The sequence below is a fragment of the Schistocerca gregaria genome, chromosome 6, assembly GCF_023897955.1.
Source record: "Schistocerca gregaria isolate iqSchGreg1 chromosome 6, iqSchGreg1.2, whole genome shotgun sequence".
In the NCBI taxonomy this organism is placed as follows: Eukaryota; Metazoa; Arthropoda; class Insecta; order Orthoptera; family Acrididae; genus Schistocerca; species Schistocerca gregaria.
In genome coordinates this window covers 507,506,388-507,528,751 of record NC_064925.1, presented here as the reverse complement: position 1 = coordinate 507,528,751, position 22,364 = coordinate 507,506,388, and positions in this window count along the sequence as shown.

Genomic DNA, 22,364 nt, shown 5'->3' with positions numbered 1-22,364 from the left:
GAAAATCATGACCACTGTATTTTGGAACAGGAAATGCATTCTTCTGTTAGACTTTTTGCCAAGGTGAATGACAGTAAATCTTGAGAGGTACTGTGAAACGTTATTAGAGCTTAGGAGTGCTCTTCAAAATCGGCGGCGGGGAGTGCTCTCTAGCGGCGTCTTTCTGCTTCACGACAATGTTCGGCCTGAGGTTGCGGCAACAACAAAAACGCAGATCGACAAGTTTCATTTGGAATTACTGGGTCATCCACCATACAGCCCAGACGTATCACCGTCAGACTCATCTGTTTCCAAAACTGAAGGAATTTCTTGGTGGAAAGAGCTTGGAAAATGATGAAGTGTTAAAAGAAACTGCTACTAAGTGGGTTAACGGTTAGTCAGCAGAGTTCTTTGATGCTGTGATCGAAAATCTGGTGCCACGACTTGACAAATATTTAAATGTGCTTGGCGACTATGTCAAAAAGTGAAAAAATATGCATATTGTAGTTTGTGATACCACTTACGTTAGTAAATAAAGTTTTCCTTACTCCATCATAAATTGGTTCTTACTTTAAAAATGACTCCCCGATAGCCACTTACCGCCTGCTGGGGTTGTACATCTCTGCGTGGAAACTGTAAGTTATGTCTTATCATTTCGTGCGAGCATTGACGGGAATCTGTCAGTAGGGAAGATTGGTGGTAGAATTGTTTCGAGAGGCGCAGTGGCTGGAAGACAAAAAGCTCACACTAGCATTCCACCAGCATTCTGTGAAGTCGATGTAACGATTCGACCTCGTAGTCTAGACGCTTTGTTCTGTCATAGTGAGATGGACATAGTCAACTGACTTTGTTGTGGATTGTGCTGAGATGATTGCTGGATTGCACCCTTGCGTAGCACTTACGTGATTATACATTACGTGGATTTCCAGAGCATAGAGCATTGGATTTTAGAGCTTGAGCACACAGTACTGCTTCCACAACAGTATTTATTAGATAGTTCGTTATGAACCCGCTTTCAGCTTTATAGGGCATCGCCAGAGAACTTAATATTAAAGAGATAATCCACATAACATCAGCGAGATTTCACACTGTGCAAAGATTCCTTTTTACAACTATATATCGATACAAAAAAGTAATGTAATTCACAAAATAGATTCTTTCTATGACACACTCTACAGTCGAGGATAACGTGGGAAATGTAGGCTCTGACTCTGAGCACTATGCAACTTAACTTCTGAGGTCACCAGTCGCCTAGATCTTAGAACTAATTTAACCTAACTAACCTAAGGACATCACACACATTCATGCCCGAGGCAGGATTCGAACCTGCGACCGCAGTGATCGCGCAATTCCATACTGTAGACCGCTCCATTCGCACCATCAGCAGAACAGGTTCTGCTAACGGTATACAACGCCTTCCACATAGCTGGCAACGGGTTCTGCATAACGCTGATTACTACTTTGAAGGACAGTAACAGGTCCAAACATATAGCTCTTTTGTATCGGTTGTGAATAAATAGTCGCCACTATTAAAGTTCCAACCCACATATCCTATCAACTGCGTAAGGTATTTTATCAGCTAATATGTCATCTTCATCATAGTCTGCTAGGACCAAAGCCTGTGCATATGTTTTACTTCACCCTGACTTTTCCTTTATGTTCAGCAGCCTCCATTTCATGAAATCTCCCTTTCTCGTATGAAATCCATTCTGTTAGTTTCACTGTGGCTAAGGTAAATTTCTGCTCTGTCCGAGCTTAGATGCTGAACCGTTGGAATGGACAGGACAATAGCAAGGTGGAGGATCGACGAACAAGGAGAGATATGGTGGCAGAGGCCACAAGTCCTGTCTCTTTTGGCGCACGTGACTTGGAGCCCGTTAGGTGGAACGATCTTTCCCGTCGAATTGTTGCTGGCAGTTCGAAGTAGAAGCTTGGAGATCTTTCTAGAAAATCTGTCAGTTAACGCTGACGAACAAGAGGTCCGTATGGTGTGCTTGTGACCCGAACCAACAAGACGGCTGTGTTGCGCCCTGAAGCTAGGACTGTGATTGGCCGGAAGTGCGCCAAGAAATGCGTGCTCCCTGGGGTGTTGAGGAGCTAACGGTGGGCAGTTTTAGATGGGACGAGCTCCACTCTGAACGCTTTGGAGGTGCTTTTGGCCGGTCTGGACTCGTTGAGCACCCTTAACCCGAGGCAATGGCGGTCCGACGCAGTGCAGCTGCTTCCTGGTGTACTGCTAGTTACGTAACGTTCAGAGCTTCTCAGTAGTCACAGTTCTGTGTACCAATTTATTTCTGAATTGCTGAATTCTTTGCGACGTGTGTTGTAAGCTTAATTCCTTACACTGCCCTTGTATAGGTTGACTAGTGTGTTCGTTCTCTTTTTTTCAATAACTAGCATCAGTTTCTCTTTCCCTCTGCAGTTGTCCCGTACAAATCGTTTAACAAAACTAAGTTTGTCAGCACCACGAACCTGTACGAATGAGTAGCAGCAAATTTCTGTCTTCTCCTTTGCCCACACCAACGCTTATCTCTGTTGCAGCATGTTGTATCACTTACAAGCTTATACCCGTCCTACGCTGATCACTTTGTCTATTGAGTTACTGTCAAGTCATTCCAAGGATTGAAGTCGCTTACCTCAATGCACTTCCACTTATAAAAATAAGGTATTTCCTGCATTAATGCTAATATCTGCTGACTCTTGCTTGTTGTATCCGGATGATAATGTAAAGGTACAGAGTCCGTTGAATTGGATTTTATATGAAGTATGATATCTTATATTGAACCATTGAACACTGTATTACGTGTGAGCCTATCTGGCAATTTTAGAAATTTATTCTCATTTCCCCTGTTCTTGTGCTCAAGTTAACATTCCACGTGTTCCATACTTCCACGGGCGTTCGATGAAGAACTGTGTTCTCGAAACGTACTGCATTCATTTTAATTACATGTAAAGTAGTGAAGGGATAACCTGCCTTAAAAATAGATTACTGTTGTATTAATTAAAGTCCTCAGCTATGCAAGTACACTCATGTTAAGGAAAAAAATCAGAACACCTGGAGAGACTACGGATAGGACGTTTACATTAACACGACATTTACATTAGTATGTTCTGCAGAAATGATTAGCTTTTGGACTATGTCTGCCCGCGGATTCAAGATCGCTTTAACACCACCTCCCGGTAAAATGTGCCGGCGGCTCTCGATGTCCCATAAACCGAAGGTAACGGATCAGCATGACTTGAGTAGATCTGCAGGATGCCTCGCAGACATATGAGCGAACCGTTTTGTCAAATCAGTGGGTTTTAAACAGGGCTCACTGTTGGAATGAGAGAATGTGATGCATCCATCTGGGAAATTGCTGCTTGTGTGGGATGATGTATTTCGGCAGTGCAACGGGTGTGCGCAGAAAGGTTCAGACAAGGCCTTCGAACACGACGAGATGGGTCACGTCGCACAACTCAGACCATTCCCCGAGAATGAGATTTTCACTCTGCAGCGGAGTGTGCGCTGACATCATACTTCCTGGCAGATTAAAACTGTGTGCCGGACCGGCGCTCCAACTAGGGATCTTCGCCTTTCGCGGACAAGTGCTCTACCATCTGAGCAACCCAAGCACGACTCACGCCCCGTCCTCACAGCTTTACTTCTGCCAGTATCTCCTACCTTCCAAACCTCACACAAGCTCTCCTGCGAGACGAGATACTGGCAGAAGTAAAGCTGTGAGGACGGGGCGTGAGTCGTGCTTGGGTAGCTCAGATGGTGGAGCACTTGCCTGCAAAAGGCAAAGGTTCCGAATTCGAGTCTCGGTCCGGCCCACAGTTTTAATCTGCCAGGAACTTTCATATCAGCGCACACTCCGCTGCAGAGTGAAAATCTCATTCTGGAAACATCCCACAGGAGTGTTAGTACTGCAAGGTTCGCAGGAGGGATTCTGAGAAGTTTGGAAGGTAGGAGACGAGGTGCTGGCAGAAGTAAGGCCGTGAGGACGGGGCGTGAGTCGTGCTTGGGTAGCTCAGATGGTAGAGCACTTGCCCGCAAAAGGCAAAGGTCCCGAGTTCGAGTCTCGGTCCGGTACACAGTTTTAATCTGCCAGGAAGTTTCATTCTCCGAGAAGATCGACATCTCATCCGAATGGTCCAGCGAAGACAGAGAAAGCGAGACGATTTCTGCTACTAAACTGTTTCAATGTCTTCCAGATTATTGTTTTCCAGAATACAGAAAACAAAAAGATATTCAAAACACAAATTGCGTCTGTAAGATACAATTCTTACACATGTATAGTGAGTAGTTGCTCGAAGTCTACTGTGAGCCACGAAAGAGAATTAATAAAAATACAGAACGTTAAGGAGGTGGTTTTAATGCTTCAGGTGTTCTACCTCATCTCCCTCATTTGAGAAAAAGGCACAGAACGTTCATATTGTAAGCTTCCCATGTAATTTATGTATATGTGAAATACTGAACACGGTTCTTTTTTTTAAAAAAAATTTCTCCTTATGTAACGTGTTCTTTGGAAAGCGTAGTCAACTGCTAAGAAAAACATTGTTGGTTTGCCTTGTGTTGCGCATGCGAACAGTGGCGTGAAACAAAACTTTAATCTTAGTGAAATGGTGAATTTGAATAATGAAGCCGGCCGGTGTGGCCGAGCAGCTCTAGGCGCTTCAGTCTTGAACCGCGCGACCGTTACGGCTGCAGTTTCGAATCCTGCATTGGGCATGGATGTGTGTGATGTCCTTAGGTTAGTTAGGTTTAAGTAGTTCTAAGTTCTAGGGAACTGATGACCTCAGAGCCATTTGCAACACTTGAATAATGAAAATTAATCCGGTGAACTAACTGTATACTCAGTGAAAACTGTTCAACTGAAATTCAGTACTGAAGTACATTATGAAAGTTACGCAGTATGAAGTGCAATATCTGGCTTGAAATGTCCACAAAATAAAATACTATTCAATGCTGAAGAAAATACCTGTTTAAGATAACCTACATTGTTCAATTCTAACGAATTACTGTTATCTAACAAGAAAGAAAACTGAGATCTCCCTTGAAAGATATGTAACTCACCTCATGCCCAGAACTCTGTTTTGTGACTGGTGTACCGACGTACTCGAAAGCAAATTGAAATCAGTAAATGCAACAGACAAAGAAAAATAATCTACTCAAAATTGTTCTCTGCTTATCAGAAACAACCTTTGGCTGCGCTTGGCCTAGGGCGCATTGCATACACACACAAAAACTTATACTTTACTGAGAATGATGGACGAGGCTTTTGCTTTAGAGAAAAGACATCCTCAAAAATTAAACTCTAAATATTGCCAAAATGACTGCACAACAAAAGAGGACTCTAATGTTTACGGAATTCACTAATTACAAAAAATACGTAATGAAATCAAAGAGACGAAATTAACGCAAATCAAGAATACTATTAGTTACGTAAGGTACAAAGATTTTGATCACCTGGTAGTCTGACAAGCAAACATTTCATTCTTGTGCGTGCATGGGTTACCTCAGAATATTCCTCCAACAATCTTCTACATGAATACAGTCAATAAAATATCTTGAGAAACAAGTAATGTTCTTGATAAAGTGTCCCAGAAAAGTTCTCCCAGCTTCATAAATATCACATATCCTCTGACATTCAACTGCTAGCTACTGCTCCTTTAATGAGAATGCCCCAGCGCCGTACAACTCATTGGCAAGCGAGTGCGCCACAGATTAGATCAAACACAGAGTCAAGGATCTTATTCACTACTCGTGCAGCACGCTCATGCATCTTTGTCCCATTACAGTAAAGATGAATTATTTACAATGGCAGAAAAGTATTAAAACCTTACAATATAACCTCGTCAAACTGTCAGAAAAGTACTTCTTTAGTATGTTGTTAATCTCGGGTGTCAGAATGGCTGGAATGTCGTTTCCGTCAAGATGTTTACCATTCAAGTGAATATTTTATCGTATTAATAACACCAAGCATCGTCACCAGGTTTCGTTCCCAGATAATATTTTTGCTCGTATAACACTTCAATCAATTAGCGGCTGCCGTCCACGCGTATCTGATTTTGTTCGGCAGTCAAGGTGTACGAGAGAAACTTTGTAGACACTTGTCTCTTCTGTAGAATACCTCGAAAGTTAATTTAGAAAAATAGCTCCTCTGCGATTTGTAACACAACAAAGCTGACAAACTATGATCGCACGTCCACTGCTTAACACTGCCTGCTCGCAACTGACTGGTCCAAGGTACAATTGTTGTTTACAATTGTTAATGCAAGCTGTGGTGACGACGTCTACAGGTTAGAAATAAATTTAACCTCTGAATTATTCGGATAGACCGCGTAATTTCAGTTTTGCCTTGGTCAACTCCTGTAAAACCCGCTTTTAATTATTCCATTGCATTTTGTGGAAGTGTCTGGCCACTAATAAACTTAAAGGTAGAATGCGTTTGTTATACAATGGTGTCAAAAATTTTACATGTCTTCGTTTATGCTGCCGCAAAACAGTATGGACAGGCGATAGTAAAGTAGAAACAAAGTAACGAATACAGAACGTAATCAACTGCAACAAGCATAACGATAGATAAAAATTTTCTTCCTATTTTCCATTTAACGGTTTTGCACGCAGATTCCGACAACTGGTCAATGGAGTGTGACCACCTCTGGTATCAGTACAGCTCTGACAACGATGGGGCATGCTGTAAATGATGTCATCGATTTCATATTGAGACAGTAGCGTCCATTCTCCTCCTTCAGAGCTGCTCGCTTGTCTTGGAGAGTGGTTGGTGGACGCTAACGTGATACAACTCGCGTTCCGAGTGCATCCCACACTTGCTCCATGGGATTCAAATCGGGGCAGCGCGAAAGACACGCTATGAGTGCAAATTATTCCGTTTCTAAGGAAATATCAACTTCCTGTGCTCTATGGGGTCGATTATTATTGTTAATCTGTCGAAGACGGAGCCGACAGCACCTCGCAAAAACCCCACATGAGCTCCCAGTATCTCGTCAGGATACCTGACAGCAGTTAAACTTCGCTTATTCAACCGTGTAAGTTCAGAGAGAGGTGTTAGAGTGGTCAACATAATCCATGTTTACATCATTAGACATTCTCTTCGATACCCGTCTCTTACCACAATGTTTGGATCTTGAAATCATGTTCCACGTTCCGTCCAGATGCGAATACGTCGAGAATCGCTTTCCAGCCAAATCAGCACACATCTGTGGAAAGAACATTGTCCCACTGTTCGACCTTCCAGGTGATGACTTGTCTATATTCGTTCTTTTCTGTGAAGATGCGTGAGGGGTACACATACAGCAGATCACCGGCAATAAAGGTTACGCTACAAAAGCCTTTATCCTCAGTACAACACGTCCAGTGGGTGCTGCGAGGTCAGATGCCGGTTGCCGTGCAGTCCTAAGACGGTACCGTCGTTACCTTATAGCCAAATAATGGTCCTCTCTTGCTAATGTGACACGTGATCGGACGTGCTCTGGTCTTCGGGATACAGTTCCGGTCTCTATAAACTGTCGCCACACCCGAGAAACAACAAAACGATTCACATTAAGCCATCGGGCTACATCAGTTTGCGACTATCCTGCTTCCATTCTTCCTATGTCCCTCCACATCAGAGAGTCTGGTAGGCGTCTTCACTGTGCCATACGGCACCGTCTTTCACTGTGTACATGGCGATTCAGAATTTGGACTTCCTGGCGAATGCCACACCGTTTGATAGGCACCCTGGCGTCATCTTTGGCATGGTTGTTATTTTATTTTACTTACACGTTAAGTTCCGTAGGAATTAATTGAGGAGAAAATCTCCAAGGGCATGAAACGCGCCAGTACGATGAAATTACAAACGTAAAAGTAATAAATAGATAAAAATAAAATTTTTATGGACCCAAAAAGAGTTAACCCGGTTTTGTTGAATTGTGTGTTATAAAGTGTAAAAACTAAGTCTTTCTGTGACTTAGCGTTAGTTTACAAACCATGAACTTAGGCTATGAACTGCACTATTTGATACCGAGCCAATGTTGCACACAACATCCTTTACTCCCAATCTAGTGTCATCAGCAAATAGAAATATATTAGTTACCCATAATACTAGAGGGCATATCATTCATATAAATAAGGAACAGGAGTGGCACCCCACGCCACCCCCCCCCCTCCCCCCCCCCCCCGTCCGCACTTAACTGTGCTCCACTCATACCCCACATCACAGCCACTCTCAACATTGCGAATGATGACCTTTTGCTGTCTGTTGCTAATGTAAGAGGTGAATCAATTGTGAGCTACTCCCTGTGATCCGTAATGGTAGACCTTCTGGAGCAATATTTTATGATCAATACAATCAAATGCTTTAGTTAAATCAAAAAATATGCCTGTCCTTCGAAACCTTTTGTTTAACCCATCCAGTACCTGACAGGGAAAAGAGAATATAGCATTTTCAGTTGTTAAACGACTTCTAAAGCCGAACTATACATTTGATAGCAAATTGTGTGGTATAAAATGATCAATTATCCTTACATTTACAACCTTTTCAATAACTTTAGCAAACACCTATGGCATAAAAATAGCTCTAAAATTGTCTTCATTATCCCTTTCTGACTTTTTATAAAGCGGCTTTACTACTGAGTACTTTAATCGTTCACGAAATTGACCGTCCCCAAAGGAAAAATCACAAATGTGGCTAAATACGGGGCTAACGTGTGCAGCACAACATTTTAATATTCTGCCAGGCACTCAGTTATATCCATAACAGTCCTTAGTATTCAGTGATTTAATTATTGACTCAATCTCTCCCTTGTCTGTATGATAGAGGAGTATTCCAGACATCAATCACGAAAAGGCATTTCCTAAGAGAATTATATGAGTCCCTGCAGAGAGTAAATTTTTATTTAATTTACCAGCAATGCTCAGAAAATGATTCTTAAATCCTGTACATAGATCTGACTTATCAGTAACAACAATATTTTTACTACAAACTGACTTTATATCGTCAACCTTGTGCTGCTCACCAGACACTTCCTTCACAACTGACCATGCAGTTTTAATTTTATCCTGTGAATTAGCTATTCTGTTTGCGTACCACATACTCTTTGGCCTCCCTAATAATATTTTTAAGCACCTTACAGTACTGTTTGTAATGGATTACTGTAGCTTGATTGTGACTACTTCTTACATTTTGATATAATTTTCGCTTTGTTCTACGTAATATCCTTATCCCACTAGTCAGCCAGAAAGGCTGCCTTTTACTGCTAGTGGCCCGTTTACAACGTTATAATGGAAAGCAATTCTCAAAGATCATGAGGAATGTGTTAAGGAAAACATTATATTTGTCATATATATTATCGGCATTATAAACACCCCTGATACTCTTATTCATCGGTTGCCATTGGATTAACTTTCCTACACAGTTTGTAATTATGTGACATTTGTTTGAGTACAAAAGCCTTTTAGTGTTAAAATTTGTGCATCATGATCTGGAAGGTCATTTGCCCTGTTATTAACAGAATGCCTATCCAGTAATGAAGAATGAATAAAAATATTGTATATTGCTGCCCTACTATTCCCCTACACCCTAGTTGGAAAAAACACAGTCTGCGTCAGATCATAAGAATTTAGGAGATGTACCAACATCCATTTTCTTGCATCATCATACAAAAAAATTATATTGAAGTCACCTCATATAACTAATTTCTGGTACTTGCTATAAAGTGATTCAAGAACACTCTATAGCTTGAGCAGAAATTCTCTGAAGTCAGTCAGTGGACCCATAGACAACAAAAGCTTAGTTTCACAAAATTCAACTGCCCCTGCACAACATTCAAATATCTGTTCAGTACAGTGCCGTGGTATGTCTATGGACTCAAATGGAGTACTCTTTTTTTACGTACGTGGCCACTCCCCTACTCCGCAAACAACTCCTTGAAAAACAGCCAGCTAATCCGTATCCTGGTAAAGAAAGCCTCTGAATTGTCAAATTACGTGGTACTCCGATATGCCAATAACTTCACAGTCGACATCTACGTATAAGCAGTTCACTAACTTTACCTCTAACACCTTTTATGTTTTGATGACATACGTTAATTCCTTCTCTACTTGGAAATCTTACGACCTATGAAGTGGCAATTAGAGGAACTTCCTTTAGGCAGGTATACTTATCAGCTGACTTCAATCAAAAAAAAGGTGCAGCTCTAACCCTACCGACTACAGGAATTTTTCCATAAGTAACCCCACCGAGAACCCCATGACGACGACCACCACCACCACCCACTACACTGTCATCTATAAGCTTAGCCGGCCTCCCATTCCCATACCTATTGAGGTGAAGGCCATGCCTAGTGAAACCTGATCTACTGATAGACTCAACTGGCACCACTGCCATGTGACCCATGCCCTCTGCCATCAGTGCCCTCTCCAGCTCCATGTTAACGCACCTAACAGCCGCATTAAGATGAGGCCGATCATGACGCTGAAACAACTGCAGGAATTGCACATTAGTGCCACCAGTTTGAGTAGCTATGTTTACCAGGTCACCATCTACACCATATTCCTCGTACCCAGCGGGACTATTCCCTGCTCCTCCCACTATCACTACCTGATCCTCTTACGTAAAATTTCTACATAACTTCCCTATGCTGCCAGTCACTGAGCCAACCATCCACTAGCCTTCACAATGCAGGTGACCTGGCACTCACTCTCCAACACTTCCTGCAACTGCTGACCCACACCTCTACCGTGCGATCTTTCTAGCAGCAGAACCTTCTTTCTGTTAGATTTTGTAACTAACCTAGGCCTTCTAACTACTGAGGACTGCTGCATGTTTCCTACACTTACAGCTACAAGAGGCTTCTCTCCACTCAGCTCTAACAGTTGATCAAATCTATTGCATGTATGCAAATTTCAACTGTCTGAATACCACCTCCTCTTAGCTGCCCTCTTGGTAACTGCCAGATCCCATCCCAACACCCTTCACCCTCCTCAACCCACCTAGTTCCTCCTTTGCGTACTGTAACTGCACCTTAAGGGCACAAGTCTTACGCTCCTGCTCCACTATCAACTTATTTCTACCACAGATTCTGCATTCCCAGGAGAGGATCTAGCTGGACTGCCACTGGCTTCCCCACTGGAATTCCCCCCCCCCCCCCCAATGAAAATACTTTGAACAAATTCCACACCGTAACCCACTACTCACAAACCTACGACAGAGCCCACACTTCTCACTCATTGTAATATTTTACAGTTACTGAAAAAACTAAATGTCTACGTTACCTAAGTTCAGTTACACCAGTAGAACTATACATACAGGTAGAATGGCTGTTTCGAAATTTTCTCTCTACTAAGAAAGAAACTACTTTTATTAACACTTGTTCGTTTAGCGGAATGCTATAATCCGTGCAGAACACAAACGTAGGGAAATCTGTTGACTCTATAATTATGTCGTGAATTACACACAGGACGGGGAAATGGTGGTTTATTGCTTTAATTTTGGACACCAGTGTGTATAGGTCCGACTTTATACAAAAAAAAAACATAAAAACAGACGTCAGTGTCTCCTATGAACACAGAGGTTAAAGTAAAATTTAGTGACAAGCTTCCAGCGTTAAGACGCTATGATTTCTTGCCTGTTGTGGCAAATAAAAAATTGCGTCGTGCATGTTTCCCGCATTACATTCTTGACATTTATTTTTTGAAAAACATACCACTTCGCGTTCAGCACTTCGCCTGTGTGTTCCATAGACCATTTGTCACATCGAGCCTAACTGTACTGTGCTCACATACGACCTAGTAACAAATTTCGATACGTCCTTTGCTGATGCGCGATAAGTTAGGTTGTGTTAACAGATTATAGTGCTAACAGGACACCAGTCTTCGTTTTACCTGATAATTTCACTTGTTTTTCAGTCCATGGGTCAACAGCGAGCCTCTTCCACGAGAACATTTCCAACCAGAACTCAAAGTTTCAGTGCCATTTCAAAATGGAATAAAAATTTTCAACAATGTGTCATGAAACGTTGTCCCACAAAACTGGAAACGCTACTTGAAATATCCTGTTTGCCCTCCAGCCTCTCTCGCAGTGTCCAGCTGCGGTGTGAGTTGCGCATATAGTATGCAAACTCAGTCATGTAGTCGCTAGCCTCGTGATATTCCGCGGGGTAACAACTGATCATTTCGAATCTTCCTGGCTGATTAAAATTCTGTGCTAGACCGATACTCGACATCGGGACCATATTTATTCGCGGGCAAGGTACTGGCGGAAGGAAAGTTACGAAGACAGGTCTGAGTCATACTTGGGTAGCTCATTTGCTAGAGCATTTTTCCGCGAGATGCAAAGGTCCCGAATTAGAGTATTGGTCCGGCACACAGTTTTAATCTGCCAGGACGTTTCATATCAGCGAACACGCCGCTGTGTATGGAAAATCTCATTGTGAAACTGATCGTTATGTTCCACAGAGTGGTGAAAACAATGGACTCATATTAAGGAAGTGAGAAGTCTGTATCCCTATCCACCTAGTTTAGCTTCACTTCCACAAATCACTTATGAATGCCAGAATGGTTTCTTCAACGAGACCCAGAACTATTCCCTTCCCCATCGTTGCACACTTAACTACCCTTGTCTGATGTCGATGCGGCAAAGATGGAAAAGCTCTGCGCTATCTTTATCTTTTTTTCCACATTCTTCGTACTGGATTTATTCATGCATTAGGCAGAATGAAATATTCCTGGACGTACTTGAGTGGTGTATGTACACTACGGTTGGAGTGAATGGTAGTTTGGTATTAATACTTCCTTGACACAGAAGGTAAGTCGGTGAACGGGACTATTTTGGAATAACGGTGCCACTTATCACACTACGGCAAGCGCTAGTTATTTTACACAGAAATTGTGCCGATAATTTTGACGGACTATTGTTTGTTGCCTGAAAATGAAGAAAGGAAATTTGTGTCTATCGTCTAAAAGCATTATCACGCTAGTATAAGGATAGGAAAGTAAATGTCCTGGTTTTGTAGTGGGAATCCGTCTAACATCATCCTAATGTGTTTTAGGAACCTAAATTTATGTGGTCAGCCAGGTATCTGAAGCATACTAATCCCAAATATGATGTAAAGATCAAGCTTTACACACCCGTTGGCCGGTCGGAGTGGCCGAGCGGTTTCTAGGCGCTACAGTCTGGAACCGCACGACCGCTACGGTCGCAGGTTCGAATCTTGCCGCGGGCATGAATGTGTGTGATGTCCTTAGGTTAGTTAGGTGTAAGTAGTTCTAAGTTCTAGGGGACCGAGGACCTTAGAAGTTAAGTCCCATGGTGCTCAGAGCCACACCCGTTGATTACGAGAGCATTATAGTATGTGGTATGACTGATGACGGAAATCGGTCGTATGCCTTCTAAGGGAATAGCACCTGTGTATGGGTTAAGCGTTTTGGACGGCAAGGAATAATGTATACAAGATGACCGAACTAGAATTTAAACCCTTCCGAATGCAAATCCATCGTGTTACACAGTTCCACGTCTCTCGATTATATATACCAATGTTAACCACTGGGTCACCTAGCAAGGCACAAAATTATCTGCCTGTTGACTGATCGCCCTAGAAGTAATGGACAGATACTCAAGTTGGAATTGGCTGTGGTCCACATAATTACGGAATCTCATAGATAGGTTTCGATGTAGCCCAAAAACCACTATGATTTCTCGTATACAATGTCATTAAAAAGAAAAGGGTCTTCCAATAGTTTCCTTTTGTCTCGATTTTCATCTCTCTCTCTCTCTCTCTCTCTCTCTCTCTCTCTCTCTCTCTCTCTGTGTGTGTGTGTGTGTGTGTGTGTGTGTGTGTGTGTGTGTGTGTGTGTATCTTCATTTCTTTTTTCCGTTTGATACTTTTTAACAGTTTGAGTTAAATGATATTGTAGCAACCTGCAGTAGTAATCGTGAGAGCATAAGTTAATATTTTGCTTCAAACTTTTTGTCACGGACGAAGCCTGTAATGACTCTTTAGTCTTCTGACACTGCATTTGCGAGCTTCACCTTTACAAGCGTCAGTAACGCAGGTGGTAAGTACACTTTTCGTATATCCTTTTCTAATGGAAGTGTTCATTACAAATGCGTTGTCACTAGAGTTCGTATTTTATTTGCAGGCACCTTTATGTTCACACCTTGGATTATAATAATTGGGGAAACAAGCTGACGACACGTTGGCCTGACCTGCTGCAAGAATAGTTTTATTCGCAGCTACCTGAGGAAAACTCACCTCCGCTTCACCAGAGACCAGCCTTACTACAAGAATAATTTTCGCCGCATTCTCCATGTTACATAAGGCCAATATAGCAAGTCAGGTTAGCGTAACACCATACCTAGAGATTCAGCAGGAATAGCATTTTACTGTAATGTTAGACCAGCATACATCCCGAGCAAGGAATATTCGACTATTTTGGCGACCAGCAACCGTACGGCGTAGTACACTGAAAACAGCAAAAAAAGTCATCGAATTTACACAGTATGCACATTACCAAATAACTTTTACCTGCGCTCTGCGCTTATATTTTTTGTCTGGGCATATAATCCCAGTATTAATTTAAAAGTAGAGACCATCTCCCGTTCCGATTTTCTGGAAAATTCCTTTTGTTTTATGGTAAATGTTGGAACTGGAAATCCTCACACAGATATTTCTAACAGGGACTCCTCCTGCCCGACTACACTGCATCTGGTTGAAAAGTCCCTGATCCACAATGGGTCATTAGCTGAACAGCCCCTTCCACCTTTACGACTAGGGATTGAAAAGTATTTAAAACCCACACAATACTGAGTTATCGCTTAACAATAACAGATGATCTGCGACCACTTGGGGCAGCTGAAATTACGAGAAGAACGATGCGTTTAGATAGCATACTGCTACTATCAGTTGCCCGGATTCGTCATTTCTCCCAACCACCTGTGTGCTTCACCACCTAAGAAAAGGAAGGTGTATGTTGTGTTCATTGATGTTGAGAAGGTTTCTGAGTATGTCAGATGGGACAAACTGATGGAAATCCTAAGGAAACATGGAGTTGACTGGAGGGATAGAAGGTTAATTACAAATTTATATTTGAACCAGAGAGCAAAAGTAAGACTAGGAGGTGTGATGAGTGGAGAAATTGAACTGGGCTGAGGTGTAGGATTGTTGCTTATCACCAACAGTGTTCAATATATATCTGGAGGAAACTATTAGTGAATGTTTTTATGGAAGGAGAGGAGTTTGTATAGAGGGTCAGAGAGTGGAATGTACAAGATTCGCAGACGACATGGTTGTGATGGCAGAGAGTGCAAGAGAGATGGAACTAATGTTAGATGATCTTAACACAAAATTAGAAGAATATGGAATGAAGATTAATAAGAAGGAAACGAAAAGCATGGTAACTGGAGGAAAGGGGAGAAAATGCAATATGAAAATAGGGGGAGAGGAAATAGAGCAAGTGAATAACTTGAATTACTTGGGAAGTGTAATAATGGATGATATGTATTGCCCAACAGAAATTAGGAAAAGAATTGCAATGGCAAAAGAAAGATTCAAGAGGAAACAGAAATTACTTTGTGGACCACTAAACAAAGATCTGAGAAAAAGAGGTGCCAAATGTTACATCTGGAGCGTTACGCTATGTCGTGCGGAGACCAGGATATTGAGGAAGGAAGATGAAAGAAGATTGGAGGCACTATTAACTCGGATATGGAGAAAAGCGGAAAAACTACAATGGGAAGACCAAGTAAGGAATCAAGAAGTATTAAGAAGAGTTTGACAAGAAAGAAACATGCTGAAAGTCATCAGAAAGAGGGAAACAGAGCTGGATTGGACGTTGTTTGAAGAGCGACTGTTTATTGAAGGAAGGAATAGATGGAATGGTGGAGGGGAAAGGGGGAAGAGGAAAAAGAAGATATCAGATGCTGGAGAGTATCAAAGGAGACAAATATTCAGAAGTGAAAAGGCTGGCTATGGACAGACAAAAGTGGAAGAGGCTCACCCCATGACAAGACCTACCGTAAGGCAGATTACCATACTACTACTCACCACCTAAGTTACTAACACACAAAACAGTAAAAATATCACACATATGACAAATGTAATCAGATAAATTAAAGTATAGTTACTATGCTAGTACCTAATGATGGCAGCATGCTGCTGACACAGCACGTGCCAAAATTAATATTGTAAGTAAATTATAACTGAAGAACAGATATGATTTGTTTATAAAATTCATAATTTTGTCACATACTGCAGGATAGCGATGCAAACACTACGCAGTCTGATTGCATAGTTCAGTATCTCGACGGTACTAGTCGCTTCCGTCCGGAACCACACTGCTGCTACAGTCGCAGGTTCGAATCCTACCTCGGGCAAGGATGTGTGGGGTGTCCTTAGGTTAGTTAGGATTAAGTAGTTCAAAGTCTAGGGGACTGATGACCTCAGGTGCTAAGGTCCATAGAGATTAGAGCCGTGTGAACCATTTTTCAGTATCCCAATCCCTACAGCCGTCCGAGAGTACGTTTTTTGAATATCTGACCTCGGAATCCCGTGTTCCTTGTCACAGACATGTGTCGTGTGGTCATGCCCTCTGGTGTTTTTGAAATCTTGCCACCTACCGTGTACGAGATGCTGTCAAAATCAGACTCAATAACTCATTGGTCTACCTCTGGCCGATATGCAAGACATTATTCGGGTAGCCATTGCGTTGATAGGGTTACTGGATGTCCTCTTGGGTAATATCTTGCTTAATTCTGTTAAACTTGTGCGATAAATTGTTAAAAGCCCGAGGCCGTTGGATGGGCTTGCCCGTAATTATCCAAATGCTCTCAGCAGGAGAGAGATCCGGCGACCTTGATGGCAAAGATAGGGTTTGGCAAGCATGAAGGCAAGCAACATACACTTTAGCCGTGTGCGGGTGAGCATTATCTTGCTGAAATGTAAATCCAGATGGCTTGCATGAAGGGGCGCAGAATATCGTCGACCTACCCCTATGCTGTAAGGGTGGCGTGGATGGAAACGAAAGGGCTACTGCTATGAAATGACATCGCACCCCAGACCATCACTCCTAGCTGTCGCGCATTATGGCGGTCGACAATCAGGTTGGTATCCTACCGCTACCAGGGCGCCTCTAGACATATCTTCGGCCTGCAATCTCATTGGTGAGAGTAGAGTGGCCTTCAGTGATTAATTCCGCTTCTAACAGTCCCAGTGACCAGTGAAGACGTGTCTGGAAGACGCCTCAGACAGCCTTGGGATACCAACCTGTCTGTCATCCGCCTCACTGTTTGCACCCGGCGTGGCGCAGTCTGCATCTCTGGCAACTTCAGTCACGGAGTGCTGGTATCAAGTGACTGTGTCCACAGTCTGTAACGGGATTGCGTTTGCCCAGACGGTATTGGAAAATTTTCATTACTAATGCCTAATGCCTTCAACTACCCACTCACAAAGCACCCTTGAACGACGCCAAATATCATACATTCTTCCAAATTCGGATCCTGTTTTAATACCAATATTTTTTTAGTAACAGACGATGGTTATCCTCAACACGCTTACAAAATTTGGGGTTCCTATTTTAGTAATTACGACCTCTACAAATTTTTGGAAGTATCTACCTGTAGCCATTCTGACCGGAACTTGTCACTTCCAAATCTGTGTCCCATGCAGCATTACAATTATCTACTTAAAAAACTGATACAGCTTGCTGAATATGTAAGCAGAAAAGGAGCTGGAATGCTAATTGCTAGCTTATCTCTAAGGGGTAGATGCTCTTTTTTTGCTTATCTTGTACCAAGGTATACAGTTTTTAGGAAAACGTCGTAAAATAATAAAAATGTCCAATAGGTAGTCTTATAATAAAATAGATTTACTACTGAAATTTCAGATTCGTAGTATCCGTATCTGGAGCCACTCAAAATTACGAAAAACATCGATTATCACAGACACCTTTGCATTGATCATCCCAAAACATAGAATTTGGGATACTTTAAACGTTATCGTCGAAGGTTATTTGGACAAAGGGCACGACAGTTGGTGGCGGTAACCCTACAGCGTCTGTTCCACGTGTTAGTGGCGGCAGATCTGTAAAACTCAGAAGTGGAACTCTGAGCTTAATCAGACTGAAATCTCAATTTCAGTCACAAACCGAGCCCAAATAAATCAACATGGTGTAACCTCCTCGCAAAATAAAATAATATGAATAATATTCTCATTTAGCGTAACTACCAAACAGTGAAAATATAATACAATGTGACAGTCAGTTTAACATGCTGCGGCATGGCCCCGATACATCATTCTGAATAAACTGAAAAATCTTACCTTAATTAGATCGCCGGATAACGCGTATATATGTGCTCCCATAAGAAATTTTCCTGGCGCAGCTAAGTGCAATGCTGGCCGATAGATTTGTCTTATAAAAAAGGAAAGAACTGACTTTTCTTTTCAATAATCGGGATTGCCAAGGATTGGAGAAATTTGTGAATTCTTTAAATTGAGATAAATGTCAAAAGTTACTTTTTATGAGAAAGATTATTATCAACAGATTTTTTTAAACATTTACATGGGACTTGATGTAACAATACTACATATGCTCGAGGCTGCTTTTACCTTATCCTACAACGCTCAGGCTCCGCCATCGCTGCACAGGACCGGCCCAGCCAACACGATACACCAGACACGACTGCTCGCTAGCAACAACCCACTCCTACTGCTACACAGTTCCTACTGCAGTCAATATTACTCTTTGGTCTCAGATTCTCTTCTAGCTCACATATCGCAGGCAGCGCGTGAGCAATAAATCGAAATTACATCAGCTCGAGTGCGCTAGCAACAAACTCTTTAATCATGGACCTCTTACATAACCCTCCACTGGGGGGCAAAAATTTGGCAGCGATGGTGAGTCAATTGAACTTGCCATGAGCAACAAATTTTTCTATAATCTATTTAGTTTACTAAGGCTACAATCACAGGGTATATACATCATTGATAAGTGCAGAACATATTAAGAAATTAAATAAAGTGCACACGCACTGAGTACAAAACATATTCAGAAATGACAAAGTACATACGCAATGAGTACAAAATATATTAACAAATGGCAAAGTGCACACGCACTGTATACGTATTTAGCGTTTTTACATGAACTGATCACATTAACAAATGAAATAAAAGTGCACACGCACCATAAAAAATTTTAACATTTTGTAAGTGCTGAATTCATTAAGAAAAGAAATAAAGTGCACATGCACAATAAAAGTTTTAAATATTTTGTAAGTGCTGAATTCGTTAAGAAAAGAAATAAAGTGCACATGCACTCTATATATATATATATATATATATATATATATATATATATATATATATATATATATATATATATATGTCTTTATAATTTTACAAGAATTTAAATGCACTGTATAAGCCTTTACAATTTTACAGGAACTAGGAAAGGAATGGGAAGGATTGCATCATGGTTGTAGCACAGTAGGTTGCACGTAGCTGCACTGAAAGTACATATCTTTCTACAGAAGCACAACACTAAGTGAGACAGTCTGAAGTTCTCTTCCCTGAAGTATTTATCAGTGTAGCCAAGACACTGAAATGTTGTATTAATATTCAATGTTATCATTTTGGTAGTACATTAGGTACACCAAACAGTGGGATCATAATAACATCTCCGTCGTTCGAGGTTGTGGACAGCTTGATATGTCAACACCATATTCTTGTAGAATCCATACTCTTACAGCAACTTAGAATTAGTGCAAAAACCAATATAGTGCTCCATGATCATGAGGATAGACAGGATAAACGGATATTGCAGTAATTAGGTCAGAAGGTGAAGGACACATTAAGTCTTATGCTAGTCATCATAGAATTACACTAGTGTATCAACCGATATGAACAATATTGAGTATTACCAAACACTATTCATAACTCATCTGACTGAATCAGTGGCATTCATTGGCCAGTTACAAAGTATTCATATAGTGTTACAAAACATTATTCAGTGTTATTCACAAGTCATCATTTAAAACAGGAGCTATTGAGTTACTGAAATTCATTGGCTAGTTACAAAGTATTCATATAATGTTACAAAACACTATTCAGTGTTGTTCACAAGTCATCATTTAAAACAGGAGCTATTGAGTTACTGACATTCATTGGCTAGTTACAAAGTATTCATATAGTGTTACAAAACACTATTCAGTGTTATTCACAAGTCATGATTTAAAACAGGAGCTATTGAGTTACTGACATTCATTGGCTAGTTACAAAGTATTCATATAGTGTTACAAAACATTATTCAGTGTTATTCACAACTCATCATTTAAAACAGGAGCTATTGAGTTACTGACATTCATTGGCTAGTTGCAAAGTATTCATATAGTGTTACAAAACACTATTCAGTGTTATTCACAAGTCATCATTTAAAACAGGAGTTACTGAATTATTGACATTCATTGGCTAGTTACAAAGTATTCATATAGTTTCACAAAACATTATTCAGTGTTATTCACAAGTCATGATTTAAAACAGGAGTTACCGAGTGTAGCATCAAGTTACTGGTGTTTATATACGATATCATGTAAGTGACATATATTTAAAATGTAAGGCATTGGAACTATTACTCGAGGTCGGTAGTCCAATAATAGATAGACATAATGGAATCAATATACAGAAAATTTGCATTATCTTTAGAACTAAAAATATATCTTAAACTGGTAGCATTATTTAGTTGTATACTGATAATAGTTGGGACTTGTAATTTTTTTCTAGCAATGCATTGCACTGGGATCGATAATTAATTGCTGGGGCATGAAAATATTTGCTTTTGACTTATTGCTGGAAATAAGTATAATTAACGTCATTCGTCATGAGTCAGCTGTAGCAAGGTTATGAAATAAGTACAGTATATGTGATCCCATTCATAAATAATGGACACAACTAGGTTAAAAAAATACAAGTACTAGAACAGGTTTAATAAGTAACTACTTATAGCATATTATGTCACGAAAAGCTTCTCCTGGAAAAAATACAAAAGGGATTATTGAGCTGAAAGATGAAATGCATATTATGCTGAAAAATAGTGAACTTCGAATTAACAGGTAATGAAACGTGTACTTAATATGTATGTACTCTAACTGTCTTTTCCAAAACATTCAGTCATTATACTATACGACATTAGACATACTGTCAAAAGGAACTGTAACAAATACTTAAATAACTACATAACATTTCTTAACTAACAATAAATATATAAACTTCATCATGATCGTCATCTGCAAAGAAAAACTTCATTATTCATATTACCATAACTTCATCACTATCATCACCTGCATAGATAAACTTCATTATTCGTATTAGCATATTCTTCATATAACTATTCATCATCATTTATTATCATCTGCAAAAAATAGACACTTCATTATGCATATTCATATTATCATTTACTTCATACAACTATTCATTATCATTCATTACTTCATATAGTATAGAGTTTCTTACTTCTAGTATATTTCATCACTAAAATTAACATCTGTAGTTCTGTCTGACAGTCTGCATCAATCGCCTTGTATTCTGAAAGAAAAATAATTAGTCAAGACTGCTATTATACGATGTATACAGTATATTCTGGTTAATGCTTGTTAATTCTGATCCATTTACTCTTCATGACAATATATTGCATATTCTTTTCTTCATTCTGATGGTAAAATTTCCATTTCATAGTAAACCACTGTGGTTGTTTAATTCATTTCTTTTACACAGTATTGCTTTCTGAAAACTGATGAATAAGGATTAATATCTTGCATTTAATTCATATACCCATTAAATAAAAACTTGTATCTAGTAATATAATTAAGCATACAGCAAAGCATGACAGAAAACACATTAGGTCAAAAACATAGACAGTTTTCAAGTGCAAAAAATGTACACACAGTATCATAATGTAGTAGCAAAAAATTTAGAATAGTCAAGATGTTGAGATATCATAATGCAAAATGTCAATGTCAACTGGTGTTTGTTACATCTTAAACATTTCATAGTGCATAAAGGCAAAAATTGTACTTTCGATAGGAAAACAATCATACATACACAAAAAATCGAAAATGTGCACGGTCTGATATATAAGGACAAGAAAAGCGACCTGCTAACCTTACCTTGCCGGGCACTTGTCAGGAAAAAAATACGATAATCATCAGTAAATAGTCACATAAATATAATTGCGTGAGTGGTCATATAAATATCAGGAAATGGCGGTACAGTGTGATAAATCGTAAAGTATGTTCATTCAATAAAGGGTTTAATATTGGAAATATGGTGATTGCCCTTGCTTTTTCTGGTTCTCAAAGTTTGAACATGTACCACTTTGGGATGAGGAATCCTGCGAATTCTGTATGGACCTG